Raw genomic sequence first — 21240 nt, 5'->3', positions numbered from 1 at the left:
AAATGACAGTCACAGTGGTTACCTTATAAATGACAGTCACAGTGATTACCTTATAAATGACAGTCACAGTGATTACCTTATAAGTGACAGTCACAGTGATTACCTTATAAGTGACAGTCACAGGGATTACCTTATAAATGGCAGTCACAGTGATTACCTTATAAATGACAGTCACAGTGGTTACCTTATAAATGACAGTCACAGTGGTTACCTTATAAATGGCAGTCACAGTGGTTACCTTATAAATGACAGTCACAGTGATTACCTTATAAATGACAGTCACAGTGATTACCTTATAAGTGACAGTCACAGTGATTACCTTATAAATGACAATCACAGTGGTTACCTTATAAATGACAGTCACAGTGATTACCTTATAAATGACAATCACAGTGATTACCTTATAAATGACAGTCACATTGGTTACATTATAAATGACAGTCACATTGGTTACATTATAAATGACAATCACAGTAGTTACCTTATAAATGACAGTCACAGTGATTACCTTATAAATGACACTCACAGTGGTTACCTTATAAATGACAGTCACAGTGATTACCTTATAAGTGACAGTCACAGTGGTTACCATATAAATGACAGACACAGTGGTTACCTTATAAATGACAGTCACAGTGATTACTTTATAAATGACAGTCACAGTGATTACCTTATAAATGACAGTCACAGTGGTTACCTTATAAATGACAGTCACAGTGGTTACCTTATAAATGACAGTCACAGTGATTACCTTATAAATGACAGTCACAGTGGTTACCTTATAAATGACAGTCACAGTGATTACCTTATAAGTGACAGTCACAGTGGTTACCATATAAATGACAGACACAGTGGTTACCTTATAAATGACAGTCACAGTGATTACCTTATAAATGACAGTCACAGTGATTACCTTATAAATGACAGTCACAGTGGTTACCTTATAAATGACAGTCACAGTGGTTACCTTATAAATGACAGTCACAGTGATTACCTTATAAATGATAGTCACAGTGGTTACCTTATAAATGACAGTCACAGTGATTACCTTATAAATGACAATCACAGTGATTACCTTATAAATGACAGTCACATTGGTTACATTATAAATGACAGTCACATTGGTTACATTATAAATGACAATCACAGTAGTTACCTTATAAATGACAGTCACAGTGATTACCTTATAAATGACACTCACAGTGGTTACCTTATAAATGACAGTCACAGTGATTACCTTATAAGTGACAGTCACAGTGGTTACCATATAAATGACAGACACAGTGGTTACCTTATAAATGACAGTCACAGTGATTACTTTATAAATGACAGTCACAGTGATTACCTTATAAATGACAGTCACAGTGGTTACCTTATAAATGACAGTCACAGTGGTTACCTTATAAATGACAGTCACAGTGATTACCTTATAAATGACAGTCACAGTGGTTACCTTATAAATGACAGTCACAGTGATTACCTTATAAGTGACAGTCACAGTGGTTACCATATAAATGACAGACACAGTGGTTACCTTATAAATGACAGTCACAGTGATTACCTTATAAATGACAGTCACAGTGATTACCTTATAAATGACAGTCACAGTGGTTACCTTATAAATGACAGTCACAGTGGTTACCTTATAAATGACAGTCACAGTGATTACCTTATAAATGATAGTCACAGGGATTACCTTATGTTACGGTTACCCTTAGTCTCGCTGAGAGATGGACCGCTTAGTAGCCTGGATTCCTATTGCTGAAGAGGGGAGAAACTGCTTTCCATAGTATTCTATATGAGTCTCGCAAATGTAGAATAATCCCCCTTAGCTGTAGTACAGCTAGGATACCCTTCTGCCCACAAAAACGAGTCAACGCTGCGATTGAGGGACAACCAAGAACTGAGGACTGGGATGCCCAGCCTGCTTTTTATTTAGGTTACATGCACACAGGGAACTCCCAGGGGGGGAAGCATAAAATCCCCCATCACACATTTAGACAAAGCCCTTGGACAGGCCACCGCAGATAACAAGTACACACAAGAAAACAATTGAGTCCTTCTTATCACCTAGCAGTGAATGCTTATCACAAACTTAATTACAGTACACAATATGCTAGGAAACCTGCCTCAGAAAATAGTTTTCTCAAAACTGAACAGAGTTAACCCTTTATGAAATGATACTTGTTACAGTTTTCTTGGAGCCCTTCTTAGGCGCTGGCTTGGCTGGTTCAGGCATTGCTGCTGGGAAATAAGTTTCTTCACAACAAAATAACTAATGCTTCTGTAACAGTGCTCCCTTTCTGTGGAACACTCTGGCAGACACGGTCTGACCCCTTTTCGGGGCAGACTAAGGCTGTCCAGACCGCTGGTTATGCGGGGCTGAGGTCGGTTTGTCTGGACAACCCGTCGGCGTTGCCATTCTGTTTCCCAGGTCTGTAAGTAATGGTGAAATTGAAGGGTTGCAACGATAAACTCCAACGTAATAGCCTGCCATTATCTCCAGAGACCCGGTTCAGCCACACCAACGGGTTATGGTCGGTGACCAGAGTGAACTCCTGCCCATATAAATAGGGAGTCAATTTCTTTAATGCCCACACCAAAGCCAAACACTCCTTTTCGACCGCTGCATAGCTGACTTCGCGGGGCAGGAGCTTCCGGCTGATGTAGGCAACTGGATGCTCCCCTCCATCTTCGCCTACTTGGCTGAGGACGGCTCCCAGCCCGAACATGGAAGCATCTGTATGGACGATAAAACGTTTGTTAAGGGCTGGAGCCGCCAAGACAGGAGCGTTAATTAGAGCATTTTTGAGAGCCTGGAAAGCCGTTTCACAGTGGGGAGACCACAGGACCTGTCGAGGTAAGTTCTTCTTGGTCAAGTCAGTCAGGGGTTTGGCAAGTGTGCTGTAGTCTGGTACGAACCGTCTATAGTACCCTGCCGTGCCCAGGAAGGCTAGGACCTGAGTCTTAGTGATGGGGGTGGGCCAATTGGCGACAGCTTCTATCTTGGCCGGCTCTGGTCGCTGCTTTCCACACCCCACCCGGTGACCCAGGTACTGTACCTCGGCCATCCCAAAGTGGCATTTTTCTGGCTTCAGAGTCAGGCCAGCAGCCCGGATCTGATCCAGAACCATTCCTATGTGAGCTAAGTGGTCCTCCCATGACTCACTGTGGATCGCTATGTCGTCCAGGTAGGCGCAAGCAAAACTCTGGAAGCCATCCAGGAGCCTATCCACCAAGCGCTGGAATGTAGCTGGGGCATTCTTCATCCCAAACGGCATTACCCTAAACTGATATAAGCCGAATGGGGTGACGAATGCCGACTTGGGGATAGCCTCCGGGGCCAGGGGAATCTGCCAGTAACCTTTGCAGAGGTCAATAGTGGTCAGGTAATTTCCCCTGGCTATACGATCGAGTAGCTCGTCTACCCTGGGCATAGGGTAAGCGTCCGTCACGGTCTTTTCATTGAGCCTCCGATAGTCTACGCAGAACCGGGTGGTCCCATCTTTCTTGGGCACCAAGACAACTGGGGAGGCCCAGGGACTATCGGAGGGCTCAATTACCCTGAGTTGGAGCATCTCATCGATCTCCTTCTTCATTCCTATCCTAACTGCTTCGGGGATTCGGTACGGAGCCTGGCGCAAGGGAGCTTGTCCCGGAGTATCTACCTGGTGGGTGGTTAAAGTAGTGTACCCTGGCTTCGGGGAGAAGGTGAGGTGTTTGGACTGTAGGAGTTGGTTGAGCTGCTCCCTTTCAGTGGGGCTAAGTCGGTCTCCTATCTGAACCTGAGCCACTATACCTGTGGGGAGACTCTTTTCTAATAGGTCTGGAATGGGTAGACTGTCGGGGCCTTCCTGAGGGGAACAACATACGGCCATCACGTTCTCTGGTCGCTCAAAATATTCCTTGAGCATGTTTACATGGAATGTCTTTCTAAGATTGTTGTCGTGGCAGCTAGCTATCACATAAGTGGTGTCTCCCCTTTTCTCTACGATCTGGTAGGGGCCCTGCCAGGACGCCTGCAATTTGTCTGTCTTCACCGGCTTAAGTACTAACACCTTTTGTCCTATGGTAAAGATTCTCTTTCGGGCCCCCCGATCGTACCATACTTTCTGTCTTCTCTGGGCCGACTGGAGATTAGCCCGCACGGATTTGGCTAATTGCTCCATTCGGTCCCTAAGTTCCAGCACGTATGGCACAATGGGGACACCGTCAGTCTCCATCTCTCCCTCCCAGTGCTCCCGGATCAGGTTTAGGGGTCCCCGTACCTTTCTTCCGTAGAGCAACTCGAAGGGAGAGAACCCTGTCGTTTCCTGGGGCACCTCCCGATAAGCAAAAAGGAGGTGCGGCAGGAAGCGTTCCCAGTCTCGGTATTCCTGAGTGAACGTCTTGAGCATTTGCTTGAGGGTCCCATTGAACCTCTCACACAGCCCGTTCGTCTGGGGGTGGTATGGGGAGCTCAGGAGGGACTTAATTTTGCAAACCTGCCAGAGTTGTTGGGTCAATTCAGCCGTAAATTGGGTGCCTCGGTCGGATAGGATTTCTTTTGGAAATCCTACCCGGGAGAACACCTGTACTAGTGCATTCGCTACCGTATCCGCTTGTATGTTGGATAGGGCGACAGCCTCTGGGTACCTGGTAGCGTAGTCCACTACGGTAAGAATGTAGCGCTTACCGGAGGGACTAGGGGTAGCCAGTGGTCCCACTAGGTCAATAGCAACCCGGCTGAAGGGTTCCTCTACAATGGGCATATTTACTAGATGGGCTTTAGGGTGATCGCCTCGCCTTCCTACTCGTTGACACACATCGCAGGTGTTACAGTAAGTTCTAACGTCAGCGTGTACCCCTGGCCAAAAGAACGTGTGAGTAATGCGGTGTAGGGTACGGGTTACAGCTAGGTGGCCTGCTAAGGGGATGTCGTGGCCTATCTTGAGGATTTCTTGACGGTATTTGTGGGGCACTACCAGCTGTCGCCTACGCTGTCCCCTTTTCTCTGTCCAGCGGTATAGTTTCCCTTTTTCCCATAAGAATGTTTCATTATCTGCCCCGCCCCCTCTGGTCTCTGCTCGTTCCCTGTACTTTTGTAAGGTCGGGTCAGTCTTAGACTCTGTCTCGAAAGCATCTGGGGTGTCCCAGGGTATGGGGCCTAACATGTCAGGCAAGGTCGGGGTAGGTCTTACCTGTGTCTCCCGCACTGGTGAGAGTTCTCGCTCCGTCCGGGCTTGGGCCCGTGTAGTCACTGGGTCCGCCTCGTTGTTGCATACTGGAGCATAGGCAGAAGTCATGGGGCCCAAATCATTGCCCAGTAGTACTTCGGCAGGTAAATTATCCATTATGCCCACGTTCACAGCCCCCTTTCCCGCTCCCCAATCAAGATGCACTTTAGCTGTTGGAATTTTGTACACATCCCCCCCCGCCACTCTAACGGCCACAGTCTGTCCAGATCGCTTGTGCTGTGGCACCAAATGACTCTGTACCAGTGTGATAGTAGCCCCTGTGTCTCTCAATCCCTTGGTAGATCGCCCCTCGAGCCATACCTTCTGCCGATGGTGCTGGCGGTTATCTGAGGCAGCATATACAGGGTCCGCCTCGTGAAGCGGCCCCAAATATTCCTCCATAGGGGCCTCTTGGTTAACACAGAGGGTCCGGGCCGGACGATATGCCCCAGAGGGGTAATTGTAATTCCTGGGTGTCTGGTGCGTATTAAGGGGGCAGCTAGCCATGAAATGCCCTGGTTGCTTGCATCGGTGGCAAGTCGGTCTGGGACGCTCAGAGCTGTTATTGGGTGGTCCTGAGTGTCGGGCGGGCCCTGCGGGCACCGGGGCTCGGAATTCAGCACGAGGGGGTGCACGGTAAACCTCTCTGGGTTCGTGAAGACGGGAGTCATAATGTTCATCGGCCAATTTGGCTGCTTCTTCTAAGGTAGAAGGTCGCCTGTCTCGCAGCCATTCCTTCCCTTGCTGTTCCATGCCATTATAAAAATGTTCTAAGAGAAACAATTGTAAAATTTCCTCACCAGTCACCGCTTTACTTCCGCTCATCCAGTGATTTGCCGCTCTCCGCATTCGGTGCGCCCATTCCATATGGGTATCGTTAGGCTTCTTTTTCGTGCCCCGAAACTGTCGGCGATACGCGTCCGGAGTTACTGCGTACCATCGCAACAGTGTCTCCTTAACTAGCTCATACTGTGTCACTTCCTCAGCACCCAGAGTACGAAAGGCTTCCAGGGCTCGCCCGGATAGTTTCCCAGACAATATCGTGGGCCACTCCCTGTTGGGAATCTGGTGCAGGGCACATTGCCTTTCGAAGTCCGCCAAATATTCATCAATCCCTGTCTCGCTCTCTAGGAAGGGTCGAAATGCCGCATAGGGTATCTTGGGCCTCCCAGCATTTTCGACAGGGATGATTACCTGCGGGGCTTCAGCATTGCGGTGTGCGTTCGCTAGGTTGAGTTCGTGGGCTCGAGTCTCTCGTATATCCTTGTCCGCTTCCGCCATCAACTGCTGTACCAATTCCATGGAGGGGTTCGGCCCGTACAGTGAGAGCCTCTCCCGAACAATCCTGGTTTTTTCGTCACTAATCGTGGTCGGTGTTTCCGCCATTGTGAAGCTCTGATCCAGTTCGGTAAATTCTGCGATCAGCTCTCTCCTCGGCCAGTTGCTGGCGTACCCCCCTCTGCTTTCAAGTAAATCCTTTAGGGTTGTACGCTTCAATTTTTCGTAAGCGCTCTCCATCCGTTCTGTACCTCTCCTAGGAAATCCAGGAAAAATCCCACCGCTGCCGCCAAATGTTACGGTTACCCTTAGTCTCGCTGAGAGATGGACCGCTTAGTAGCCTGGATTCCTATTGCTGAAGAGGGGAGAAACTGCTTTCCATAGTATTCTATATGAGTCTCGCAAATGTAGAATAATCCCCCTTAGCTGTAGTACAGCTAGGATACCCTTCTGCCCACAAAAACGAGTCAACGCTGCGATTGAGGGACAACCAAGAACTGAGGACTGGGATGCCCAGCCTGCTTTTTATTTAGGTTACATGCACACAGGGAACTCCCAGGGGGGGAAGCATAAAATCCCCCATCACACATTTAGACAAAGCCCTTGGACAGGCCACCGCAGATAACAAGTACACACAAGAAAACAATTGAGTCCTTCTTATCACCTAGCAGTGAATGCTTATCACAAACTTAATTACAGTACACAATATGCTAGGAAACCTGCCTCAGAAAATAGTTTTCTCAAAACTGAACAGAGTTAACCCTTTATGAAATGATACTTGTTACAGTTTTCTTGGAGCCCTTCTTAGGCGCTGGCTTGGCTGGTTCAGGCATTGCTGCTGGGAAATAAGTTTCTTCACAACAAAATAACTAATGCTTCTGTAACACCTTATAAGTGACAGTCACAGTGATTACCTTATAAATGACAGTCACAGTGATTACCTTATAAGTGACAGTCACAGTGATTACCTTATATATGACAGTCACAGTGATTACCTTATAAGTGACAGTCACAGGGATTACCTTATAAGTGACAGTCACAGTGATTACCTTATATATGACAATCAGCAGAAACCACTGTGAGTTAACAAGAAAGCTGCAAAATGTTTTGTTTTCAGAATGATTGTCTATAGGTTGTTTGTTACATTAAAGTTGATTTAAAAAAAAACTTTGAGTGGAGGTCACATGTTTCCTGTTTAGAGTCAGTGGAGGTCACATGTTTCCTGTCTAGTGTCAGTGGAGGTCACATGTTTCCGGTCTAGTGTCAGTGGAGGTCACATGTTTCCGGTCTAGTGTCAGTGGAGGTCACATGTTTCCTGTCTAGTGTCAGTGGAGGTCACATGTTTCCTGTCTAGAGTCAGTGGAGGTCACATGTTTCCTGTCTAGTGTCAGTGGAGGTCACATGTTTCCTGTCTAGAGTCAGTGGAGGTCACATGTTTCCTGTCTAGAGTCAGTGGAGGTCACATGTTTCCTGTCTAGTGTCAGTGGAGGTCACATGTTTCCTGTCTAGAGTCAGTGGAGGTCACATGTTTCCGGTCTAGAGTGGAGCTCCAGTCTGCAGCTAGAACTTTGTAACAAGGCGCTAAAGTGAGCACGTGACCAGGGGATGGGCAGAGTATACATTGTATATACTGGCAGCTTCCGTGCCCAACCCTGAGATCACATGACAGAAAGATATACTCAAAGTTACACTAAGCACAGCTTACACATCACAGGATACACTACTGGGTAAGGTAAGGGGGTCACAATGTCACACTGACATGCAGCAGCTAGAACTCACTCTGTATGATATATATACAGTAACACACATATATACAGTAACACACATATATACAGTAACACACATATACAGTAACATATATGCATTAACACACATATATACAGTAACATATACACAGTGACACATATATACAGTAACAGACATATACAGTAACATATATGCATTAACACACATATATACAGTAACATATACACAGTGACACATATATACAGTAACAGACATATACAGTAACATATATACATTAACACACATATATACAGTAACATATACACAGTGACACATATATACAGTAACAGACATATACAGTAACATATATGCATTAACACACATATATACAGTAACATATACAGTGACACATATATACAGTAACAGACATACAGTAACAGACATATACAGTAACACACATATATACAGTAACATATATACAGTAACATATACAGTGACACATATATACAGTAACAGACATATACAGTAACACACATATATACAGTAACATATACAGTGACACATATATACAGTAACAGACATATACAGTAACAGACATATACAGTAACACACATATATACAGTAACATATATACAGTAACACACATACATACAGTAACCAACATATACAGTAACACACATATAAACAGTAACATATATACAGTGACACACATATATACAGTAAAATATATACAGTAACATATATACATTAACACACATATATACAGTAACATATACACAGTGACACATATATACAGTAACAGACATATACAGTAACATATATGCATTAACACACATATATACAGTGACACATATATACAGTAACATATATACAGTAACACATATATACAGTAACATATATACAGTAACACACATACATACAGTAACCAACATATACAGTAACACACATATACACAGTAACATATATACAGTAACATATGTACAGTATACACATACATACAGTAACAGACATATACAGTAACATATATACAGTAACACACATATATACAGTAACATATTTACAGTAACATATATACAGTAACAGACATATATACAGTAACATATATACAGTGACACATATATACAGTAACAGACATATACAGTAACATATATACAGTAACACTCATATATACAGTAACATATATACAGTAACAGACATATACAGTAACATATATACAGTGACACATATATACAGTAACATATATACAGTAACAGACATATACAGTAACAGACATATATACAGTAACATATATACAGTGACACATATATACAGTAACAGACATATACAGTAACATATATACAGTGACACACATATATACAGTAACATATATACAGTAACACACATACATTAACATAAATATACAGTAACATATATACAGTAACAGACATATACAGTAATATATATATACAGTAACACACATATATACAGTAACATATATACAGTAACATAGATATATACAGTAACATATATACAGTAACACACATATATACAGTAACACCCATACATGCAGTAACATATATACAGTAACACACATACATAAAGGAAAATATATACAGTAACACACATATATACAGTAACACACATACATACAGTAACATATATATAGTAACACACATACATACAGTAACATATATACAGTAACACACATACATACAGTAACAGACATATACAGTAACATATATACAGTAAAACACATATATACAGTAACATATATACAGTAGCACACATATATACAGTAACAGACATATACAGTAACAGACATATACAGTAACTTATATACAGTAACACATACATACAGTAACATACATGTAGCGGAGGGCAATATTAAAATTCTCCCAATAACCGGACGAAACACAGTTTGGGAGTCAATAACTCACGACCCAGCCAGTTTTCAGGTTTAAAACAGAATGACATTTATTAACAGGCTATGCCTAGTATTTATGCAGATCTGACCCCAGCTGGGGGGTTGAAAGAATCTTGTACATTAGATAGAGAGCAAACGCCCTTTGACATGCCACAATAGAATTACCTTACTTAGCAGATAACAACTTAAACACAAGACACACTTAGCTTTTCTTATCACCTAGGCGTCTGCTCTCTGGAGGTGATTAAACAATGGAATGTTTATCACTAACTTTAATGACAGTACACAATAGCTGAGGCTAGTAACCTTGTTGTTAGAGAATAGCTTCTTAAAGCTGAACAAAGTTAACTCTTTAGTTCTGACCGAAGGGTCTGTCACATATACATAGCACACAATACAGCCTATAGACAACCTTTCTTACATTATAGTCCAGAAGTGACTAGGTTTGCCACAATGCTCCCCCAGAACCAAGCCGGCATACACAGTCTGATCCCAACGGATCGGCTTGGGGATGTCCGGGGGAAGTACTCACAGATCACTTTTCAAGTTCAGTTTGTCTGGATAACCCGTCGGCGTTACTGTTTTGTTTCCCTGGGCGGTAATGGATTGTAAAGTCGAAGGGCTGCAGCGCCAAACTCCAGCGCAGCAGCCTGGCATTGTCCCCGGCTACACGGTTCAGCCACACCAATGGGTTGTGATCTGTGAGTAAGGAAAAAGGTTGTCCATACAGGTACGGCTGCAACATTTTGAGGGCCCACACCACGGCCAGGCATTCTTTTATGATGGCGGCATAGCTTACTTCACGGGGCAACAACTTTCGGCTCAAGTAAGCTACGGGGTGTTCTCCGCCATCTGCTCCAACTTGGCTCAGCACTGCCCCCACTCCAAACATCGAAGCGTCTGTGGGAACAAGAAATCTTTTAGTGGGATCGGGTGCAGCAAGTACAGGCGCATTAGTTAGAGCAGTCTTTAGTTGTTGGGTCACCTCTGAGGTAAACTGGGTGCCCCTATCCGATATTATCTCCTGGGGTAACCCTACCCGGGAAAATATTTTTATTAAGGCTTCAGCTACTGTCTCTGCATGGATGTTGGAGAGAGCAATGGCCTCGGGGTACCTAGTGGCGTAGTCCACCATGGTTAAAAGGTACCTCTTCCCGGAGGGACTGGGCTTGGGTAGTCACAGGGTTAACATCAGCGGGACCCATGGGAGCATAGGCAGAAACAAGGGGGGCCAAGTCATTTCCAAGGAGAACATCAGCAGGTAAGTCCTTCTTGACCCCCACATTCACAGGTCTAGCGCCCACTCCCCAATCCAAATGTACCCTGGCAACAGGTCGGCAGAACACAGTGCCCCCTGCTACCCTCACAGCCACAGTGTCTCCAATGTGCTGTTTCTCAGACACCAAGATCGTTTGAAGCAAGGTCATGGTAGCACTAGTATCCCGTAGACCACTGACCTCCTTCCCATTCACTTTAACCAGTTGCCGGTTATTCCGGTGGGCAGCTTGCACGGGGTCTGCTTCATGTAGGCTGCCCCAGCATTCTGGCGCCTCTACATAGCGGGCCGCAGGCTGAGGATTATGTGGGATTCCGCCAGCGGGTCTTCTCCAGGACTGTGCTTGGTTCGCTGCGTTTAGGGGACACTCTGGTCTTTTGTGCCCTAGTTGCTTACATCCAAAGCACCGAATAGGTTGTGAGTAGCCCCGCGAATTGAACCGGGCTCTCTGAGGGTAGTTCGTGGCCGGAGGCCGTGTTGGTATAGCGGTGCGCCGGGGTTTGGTAACTGGCAGCTGCTCGGGTGACTGGGGGTCTGTACTCCACTCTAGCAGTGGGCAATCGGTATACTGCTCCCCCTGCCACTCGTACTGCGACGGATCCGCCAGTGTGTGCTGTATCCGGCACCAAATGGGGAGCTATCAGGGTTAAAGTAGCTCCCGAATCCCGAAGTCCCTGGACCTCCTTCCCCTCTACGGTCACCAGCTGGCGGTGAGGTTGCCGGTTATCGGTGGCCCGGACCGACATCACCTCATGCAGAATTCCCAGGGGTTCCTCGGCTTGGGTGCTCAACATCTCATGAGCGGCTGGCTCCGTTTGGTAATGGTGAGCAGCCGCCCTTGGGGCCAGGTTCTGTCTGACCTGGTTCCAAGCTTGTCTGCTCCGATTTTGGGTGAACTCACGTGCCATATGTCCCCACTGCTTGCAGGTGTGGCATTGTATATTCGCCCGTCCGTTGTATCGTGAGGGGGGTGGTGGATTCCCTGGGGCTGGGCGAAAAGGTGCCGCTGTGGGGTTGTTAGGCTGTAGAGGACTGGGTTGTCCCGTGGGTCGAGCATACGTCTTAGGTAGTAGTCCATGGTGCCTCCTGGCATCAAAATGCTGGTCTGCTAATCTGGCTGCTTCGGTTAAGGTGAGGGGTTTTCGATCTCTCACCCATTCTTGGGCTTCTGGGGACAAGCCGTTAAAGAATTGCTCCAACAGCATCAGTTGTCGCAATTCTTCCATGGTGGTAGCTTGGCTGGCCTGTATCCACCCCTGAGATGCTTGATCCAGCTTGTGGGCCCACTCTGCATGTGAATCTCTTTCTGGCTTGCGCAGGCCTCTAAACATGCGCCGGTATGCCTCTGGGGTAATGGCATATCTTTCCAAGATCGCTCTCTTCACTTTAGCATAATCCTTGCTGTCCTCCCTGGGTACAGCGCGATACGCTTCCGCTGCCCTACCGGCTAGCTTGCCTGCTAGCACCGGCACCCATACGGACTGCTCCAAATCATGTCTCTCAAAATCCTGTAAATATCCATCGATCTCATCCTTCTCCTCACAAAACATTTTAAATGCATGGTATGGGATTTTGGGTCTTACTGGGTTGCTGAGTGCTTCCGAAATGGATTCTGCTCGGGAGGATGTATTCCGCGGACTGTGTGCCATCACGTACTCCTGCACATCTGCCATTACCACGGATAGCATGTCCCGTGGTACAGGTTGGGGTAAAAATTCCAGCCTGGTCCTCATTTCCCTCTGGTATAGGTTCTCCTCCATGGCTGCTGGAGGCGTAGCGCTGCGAGCTCTGTCTCCCTCCATCAGCTCGGCAATTAATATAGCCTTGGGTTTGCTACTGGCTATCTTTCCCCTGGCTTCTAGCAGTTCCTTTAACGTTTGTCTCTTTAGCTTAGAATAATCCGTCTCCATTCACTTCGGTAGTCGGTTCTTTCGCTGTATTCTGCTTGCCATTCCCTTTTCTTATTCGGCAGTTACAATTGCACGAATTGCGCTTTTCGGCTGTAAGGTCGGATCCCAACGCTTGCCACCAATTGTAGCTGAGGGCAATATTAAAATACTCCCAATAACCGGACGAAACACAGTTTGGGAGTCAATAACTCACGACCCAGCCAGTTTTCAGGTTTAAAACAGAATGACATTTATTAAAAGGCTATGCCTAGTATTTATGCAGATCTGACCCCAGCTGGGGGGTTGAAAGAATCTTGTACATTAGATAGAGAGCAAACGCCCTTTGACATGCCACAATAGAATTACCTTACTTAGCAGATAACAACTTAAACACAAGACACACTTAGCTTTTCTTATCACCTAGGCGTCTGCTCTCTGGAGGTGATTAAACAATGGAATGTTTATCACTAACTTTAATGACAGTACACAATAGTTGAGGCTAGTAACCTTGTCGTTAGAGAATAGCTTCTTAAAGCTGAACACAGTTAACTCTTTAGTTCTGACCGAAGGGTCTGTCACATATACATAGCACATAATACAGCCTATGGACAACCTTTCTTACATTATAGTCCAGAAGTGGCTAGGTTTGCCACAATACATATACAGAAATAGACATATACAGTAACATATATACAGTAACACACATATATACAGTAACAGTCGTATACAGTTACATATATACAGTAACACACATATATACAGTAGCATATATACAGTAACACACATACATACAGTAACAGACATATACAGTAACATATATACAGTAACACACATATATACAGTAACATATATACAGTGACACACATATACAGTAACAGACATATACAGTAACATATATACAGTAACACACACATATATACAGTAACATATATACAGTAACAGACATATATACAGTAACATATATACAGTGACATATATACAGTAAAACACATATATACGGTAACATATATACAGTAACACAAATATATACAGTAACATATATACAGTAACAGACATATATACAGTAACATATATACAGTGAAACACATATATACAGTAACAGACATATATACAGTAACATATATACAGTGAAACACATATATACAGTAACAGACATATATACAGTAACATATATACAGTGGCACACATATATGCAGTAACAGACATATACAGTATCAAATATTCAGTAACACACATATATACGGTAACATATATACAGTGACACACATATATACAGTAACAGACATATACAGTAACGTATATATACAGTAACACACATATACAGTAACATATACAGTAACACACTTAAATACAGTAACAGATATACAGTAACAGACATATATACAGTAACATATATACAGTAACATATATACAGTGACACACATATATATAGTAATATACATATACAATAACATATATACAGTAACAGACATATATACAGTAACATATATACAGTAACATATGTACAGTAACACACATACATACAGTAACAGACATACAGTAACATACATACAGTAACACACATATATACAGTAGCAGACATATACAGTAACACACATACAGTAACATATATACAGTAACACACATACATACAGTAACAGAAATATACAGTAACAGACATATACAGTAACATATATACAGTAACACACATACATACAGTAACACACATACATACAGTAACATACATATACAGTAACAGACATATACAGTAACATACATACAGTAATATACATACAGTAACACATACATACAAACACATACATACAGTAATACATACATGCAGTAACATACATATACAGTAACAGACATATACAGTAACACACATATATACAGTAACATATATACAGTGACACGCATATATACAGTAACAGACATATACTGTTACATATATACAGTAACACACATATATACAATAACACACATATATACAGTAACATATATACAGTAACATATATACAATGACACACATATACAGTAACAGACATATAAAGTAACATATATACAGTAACACACACACATATATACAGTAACATATATACAGTAACAGACATATATACAGTAACATATATATACAGTGGCATATATACAGTAACATATATACAGTAAAAACACATATATACAGTAATATATTCAGTAACACACATATATACAGTAACATATATACAGTAACAGACATATATACAGTAACATATATACAGTAACACACATATATACAGTAACACAAATATATACAATAACATATATACAGTAACATACATATATACAGTAACATATATACAGTGAAACACATATATACAGTAACATATATAGAGTAACAGACATATATACAGTAACATATACTGTATACAGTAACACACATATATACAGTAATATATATACAGTAACAGACATATATACAGTAACATATATACAGTAACAGACATATATACAGTAACACACATATATACAGTAATATATATACAGTAACAGACATATATACAGTAACATATACTGTATACATAACACACATATATACAGTAATATATATACAGTAACAGACATATATACAGTAACATATATACAGTAACAGACATATATACAGTAACATATACTGTATACAGTAACACACATATATACAGTAACATATATACAGTAACAGACATATATACAGTAACATATACTGTATACAGTAACACACATATATGCAGTTATATATATACAGTAACAGACATATATACAGTAACATATATACAGTGACACACATATATACAGTAACATATATACAGTGACACACATATATACAGTAACAGACATATACAGTAACATATATTCAGTAACACACATATATACAGTAACATATATACAGTGACACACATATATACAGTAACATAAATATACAGTAATGTATATACAGTAACATATACAGTAACACACTTACATACATTAACACACATATACAGTAACATATATACAGTGACACACATAGATACAGTAACAAACATACAGTAACATAAATACAGTAACACCCATATATACAGTAACATATATACAGTAGCATATGTACAGTAACACACATACAGTAACAGACATATACAGTAACATACATACAGTAACAAACATATATACAGTAACAGACATATATACAGTAACATATATACAGTAACATATATACAGTAACACACATATATACAGTAACACACATATATACAGTAACATATATACAGTAACATATATACAGTAACATATATACAGTAACACACATATATACAGTAACACACATACATACAGTAACATATATACAGTAACACACATACATAAAGTAAAATATATACAGTAACACACATACATACAGTAACACACATACATACAGTAAAATATATATAGTAACACACATAAATACCGTAACATACATATACAGTAACAGACATATACAGTAACACACATACATACAGTAACAGAAATATACAGTAACAGACATATACAGTAACATATATACAGTAACACACATACATACAGTATCATATATACAGTAACAGACATATACAGTAACATATATACAGTAACACACATATATACAGTAACAGACATATACAGTAACATATATACAGTAACACATACAGTAACATACATATACAGTAACAGACATATACAGTAACATATATACAGTGACACACATATATGCAGTAACAGACATATATACAGTAACATATATACAGTGACACACATATATACAGTAACACATATATACAGTAACATATATACAATAACACACATACATACAGTAACAGACATATACAGTAACATATATACAGTAACACACATATATACAGTAACATATATACAGTAACATATATACAGTGTCACACATATATACAGTAACAGACATATACAGTAACATATATACAGTAACACACACATATATACAGTAACCAACATATATACAGTAACATATATACTGCAACATATATACAGTAACATATATACAGTAACACATATATACAGTAACAGATATATATATATATATATATATATATATATATATATATATATATATATATATACACACAGTAACATATATACAGTAACACACATATATACAGTAACACACATATATACAGTAACGTATATACAGTAACATATATACAGTGAAACACATATATACAGTAGCATATATACAGTAACATATACTGTATACAGTAACACACATATATACAGTAACATACATATATACAGTAACATGTATACAGTGAAACACATATATACAGTAACAGACATATACAGTAACATATATACAGTAACATAAATACAGTGATACATATATACAGTAACAGACATATACAGTAACATATATTCAGTAACACACATATATACAGTAACATATATACAGTGACACGCATATATACAGTAACAGACATATACAGTAACATATATACAGTAACACATACAGTAACATACATATACAGTAACAGACATATACAGTAACATATATACAGTGACACACATATATACAGTAACAGACATATATACAGTAACATATATACAGTGACACACATATATACAGTAACACATATATACAGTAACATATATACAATAACACACATACATACAGTAACAGACATATACAGTAACATATATACAGTAACACACATATATACAGTAACATATATACAGTAACATATATACAGTGTCACACATATATACAGTAACAGACATATACAGTAACATATATACAGTAACACACACATATATACAGTAACAGACATATACAGTAACATATATACTGCAACATATATACAGTAACATATATACAGTAACACATATATACAGTAACAGATATATATATATATATATATATATATATATATATATATACACAGTAACATATATACAGTAACACACATATATACAGTAACACACATATATACAGTAACGTATATACAGTAACATATATACAGTGAAACACATATATACAGTAGCATATATACAGTAACATATACTGTATACAGTAACACACATATATACAGTAACATACATATATACAGTAACATATATACAGTGAAACACATATATACAGTAACAGACATATACAGTAACATATATACAGTAACATAAATACAGTGATACATATATACAGTAACAGACATATACAGTAACGTATATACAGCAACACACATATATACAGTAAGATATACAGTAACGCACTTACATACAGTTACACACATATACAGTAACACACATATATACAGTGACATATATACAGTGACACACATATATACAGTAACATACATATACAGTAACATATATACAGTAACATATGTACAGTAACACACATACATACAGTAACACACACATATATACAGTAACCTATATACAGTAACATATATACAGTAACATACATATATACAGTAATATATACAGTAACATACATATATACAGTAACATATATACAGTAACAGACATATACAATAACATATATACAGTAATATATACAGTGACACACATATATACAGTAACAGACATATACAGTAACATATATACAGAAACACACATATATACAGTAACACACATACATACAGTGACAGACATATACAGTAACAGACATATACAGTAACATATATACAGTAACACACATATATACAGTAACATATATACAGTAACATACATATATACAGTAACATACATATATACAGTAACATATATACAGTGACACACATATATACAGTAACAGACATATACAGTAACATATATACAGTAACATATATTCAGTAACACACATATATACAGTAACATATGTACAGTAACAGACATATATACAGTAACATATATACAGTAACATGTATACAGTAACAGACATATACAGTAACATATATACAGTAACATATATACAGTAACATATATACAGTAACAGACATATACAGTAACATATATACAGTAACACACATATATACAGTAACATATACAGTAACAGACATATATACAGTAACATATATACAGTAACAGACATATATACAGTAACACACATATATACAGTAATATATATACAGTAACAGACATATATACAGTAACATATACTGTATACATAACACACATATATACAGTAATATATATACAGTAACAGACATATATACAGTAACATATATATACAGTAACAGACATATATACAGTAACATATACTGTATACAGTAACACACATATATACAGTAACATATATACAGTAACAGACATATATACAGTAACATATACTGTATACAGTAACACACATATATACAGTTATATATATACAGTAACAGACATATATACAGTAACATATATACAGTGACACACATATATACAGTAACATATATACAGTGACACACATATATACAGTAACATATATACAGTGACACACATATATACAGTAACAGACATATACAGTAACATATATTCAGTAACACACATATATACAGTAACATATATACAGTGACACACATATATACAGTAATGTATATACAGTAACATATACAGTAACACACTTACATACATTAACACACATATACAGTAACATATATACAGTGACACACATAGATACAGTAACAAACATACAGTAACATAAATACAGTAACACCCATATATACAGTAACATATATACAGTAGCATATGTACAGTAACACACATACAGTAACAGACATATACAGTAACATACATACAGTAACAAACATATATACAGTAACAGACATATATACAGTAACATATATACAGTAACATATATACAGTAACACACATATATACAGTAACATATATACAGTAACACACATATATACAGTAACAGACATATACAGTAACATATATACAGTAACATATATACAGTAACATATATACAGTAACACACATATATACAGTAACACACATACATACAGTAACATATATACAGTAACACACATACATAAAGTAAAATATATACAGTAACACACATACATACAGTAACACACATACATACAGTAAAATATATATAGTAACACACATAAATACCGTAACATACATATACAGTAACAGACATATACAGTAACACACATACATACAGTAACAGAAATATACAGTAACAGACATATACAGTAACATATATACAGTAACACACATACATACAGTATCATATATACAGTAACAGACATATACAGTAACATATATACAGTAACACACATATATACAGTAACAGACATATACAGTAACATATATACAGTGACACATACATACAGTAACATACATATACAGTAACAGACATATACAGTAACATATATACAGTGACACACATATATACAGTAACAGACATATATACAGTAACATATATACAGTGACACACATATATACAGTAACACATATATACAGTAACATATATACAATAACACACATACATACAGTAACAGACATATACAGTAACATATATACAGTAACACACATATATACAGTAACATATATACAGTGACACACATATATACAGTAACAGACATATACAGTAACATATATACAGTAACACTCGCATATATACAGTAACCAACATATATACAGTAACATATATACTGCAACATATATACAGTAACATATATACAGTAACACATATATACAGTAACAGATATATATATATATATATATATATATATATATATATATATATATATATATATATATATATACACACACAGTAACATATATACAGTAACACACATATATACAGTAACACACATATATACAGTAACGTATATACAGTAACATATATACAGTGAAACACATATATACAGTAGCATATATACAGTAACATATACTGTATACAGTAACACACATATATACAGTAACATACATATATACAGTAACATATATACAGTGAAACACATATATACAGTAACAGACATATACAGTAACATATATACAGTAACATAAATACAGTGATACATATATACAGTA

At 38.9% G+C, this 21240-nt stretch overlaps 1 protein-coding gene across 1 annotated transcript in view; it reads left to right on the top strand.

Annotated features, from left to right (window-relative positions):
* Positions 1 to 8209: 8209 nt before the first annotated feature.
* The window catches only part of LOC128643985 (cytochrome P450 3A9), a 607001-nt gene continuing 593970 nt past the window's right edge, over positions 8210 to 21240 (top strand). Inside the window, exon 1 of the mRNA XM_053696752.1 lies at positions 8210 to 8226. The gene's annotated coding sequence lies outside the window, so the exon portion shown is untranslated. The remainder of the gene's footprint in view (positions 8227 to 21240) is intronic.

The sequence above is a fragment of the Bombina bombina genome, unplaced genomic scaffold (assembly GCF_027579735.1).
Source record: "Bombina bombina isolate aBomBom1 unplaced genomic scaffold, aBomBom1.pri scaffold_78_1, whole genome shotgun sequence".
NCBI classification, from domain to species: Eukaryota; Metazoa; Chordata; class Amphibia; order Anura; family Bombinatoridae; genus Bombina; species Bombina bombina.
This window is presented reverse-complemented; position numbering and strand designations above follow the sequence as displayed.